Source organism: Halictus rubicundus, unplaced genomic scaffold (genome assembly GCF_050948215.1).
Source record: "Halictus rubicundus isolate RS-2024b unplaced genomic scaffold, iyHalRubi1_principal scaffold1125, whole genome shotgun sequence".
In the NCBI taxonomy this organism is placed as follows: domain Eukaryota; kingdom Metazoa; phylum Arthropoda; class Insecta; order Hymenoptera; family Halictidae; genus Halictus; species Halictus rubicundus.
Genome location: NW_027489666.1, coordinates 7,501 through 9,166, shown reverse-complemented (window position 1 = coordinate 9,166; position 1,666 = coordinate 7,501). Strand labels below are relative to the sequence as shown.

Genomic DNA, 1,666 nt, shown 5'->3' with positions numbered 1-1,666 from the left:
GTCGAGTCTTAGCCGACAGCTCTGTGTATTTTCTGGTTAGTGCGTCTCTCGACGCCTTTACCGTGTGGAGTTCTCGGTTGATTGATTTCATTTCGCTTTCTATATTCCTTATCATTGTTAGAGCCTGGTTTTTGAGATCAAGTGGGAGTGTTCCCGTTACAATTTTGATCAGTTCCTGTATTGGGTCGGTTTCGTCGCTTTCAGACATGCCCGAGTAGTCGGTCATGTTGAATTCATTGTCAATATTGGCCCGGTCAGATGCTTTGGGCTGTTTTTTCTTTGATTCTGCCGGGTCTTCAGAGTCGCTGGATCTGAGATCGTTGACCCGCTTTATGCCTTTTGCTATTTGTGTTTCTGTTATGGGCTTTGTATTTTGTTCTGGCTCCTTTTTGGGGTCTTTGCAAATTTTGTGTTCGGGCTTTGGTTCTAGGGGTTTATCATTTCCTATTTGGTCATTTTTTGTGTTTTTTGTAGTATTATTTTTGTCATCCGTTTTTCTTCCTCCTTGCTTCTCCTTCCTTCCTACCTCCTTCTTCGTCTTATTTGTGTTTGTGTTTTTATATTTCTCCATATCTATTCCCACGATTAGGGACGAACAACAGTCGCTCCCCGGGTGACGCCCTTTCCGGGGAGAAGGCTTTTACGCTCAAGATTTCGCCAGGTGTCTTGAGGTTGCGCTAATGGTCGATGGACCCACCGACCGCCCGTGTAAACACGGGACCTCTTTCGCCGCGTTCTCAGCTTAGAGGTTAAGGGTTTGTTCAAGGGGTTCGCCTCCCCATTAGGCCGACCGGCTAAGGTAAGCCCCCCGTTTCTCCCGTTCTGCAACATACCACCGGATGTCTCCGGTGGGTCGTCGCGGCAGAGGGGAGTCTTCCGGGTGAGAGCCGCGGTTATCGCGAACGATAACACACGCATGGGCTCCCTGAGAGCCGCGGTCATCGCAAAGCGATGACTCCGCCAGAACTCTCTTAATGAGAGAGCCGCGGTTGTCGCAGAGCGACAACTCACGCAGAGCTCTCTGAGAGCCGCGGTCCCCGCCATGCGACAACTCCGCAAGAGCTCTCTTCCCAGAGCTGCGGTTGTCGCATGGCGAGGACTCTCGCAGGAACTCTCTTACCAGAGCCCCGTTAGTCACCCGAAGGTGTCCAGGTCCTACCACGTGGAGGAGGGGTTGGTGCGACAGGGTTTTACCATGATATAAGTCCCTGACGCTTATAAGACCCAGTAGATAGGGACAGAGGGAATCTCGTTAATCCATTCATGCGCGTCACTAATTAGATGACGAGGCATTTGGCTACCTTAAGAGAGTCATAGTTACTCCCGCCGTTTACCCGCGCTTTTTTGAATTTCTTCACGTTGACATTCAGAGCACTGGGCAGAAATCACATTGCGTCAACACCCGTGGGGGCCATCGCAATGCTTTGTTTTAATTAGACAGTCGGATTCCCCTAGTCCGTGCCAGTTCTGAGCTGAGCGTTGAATGGCGGCCGAAGAGGACGACCGTTCAAGACGGAAGCCTCGCAGCAAGGAAGATCCGCGGGAGGCCAAGGCACGGGACCGAGCTCGGATTCGCAATAATGTGTTCACCTCGCCCAGGCCCGGCACGTCAGCCAGACCCGCTTCCCGACCAAGCCCGACACGCCCCGCTCCTCAGAGCCAATCC

The 1,666-nt window shown here is 52.1% G+C and overlaps 1 pseudogene; it reads right to left on the bottom strand.

Moving 5' to 3' along the window:
• Nucleotides 1-1,192: 1,192 nt before the first annotated feature.
• The window catches only part of LOC143364892 (large subunit ribosomal RNA), a 2,841-nt pseudogene continuing 2,367 nt past the window's right edge, over nt 1,193-1,666 (bottom strand).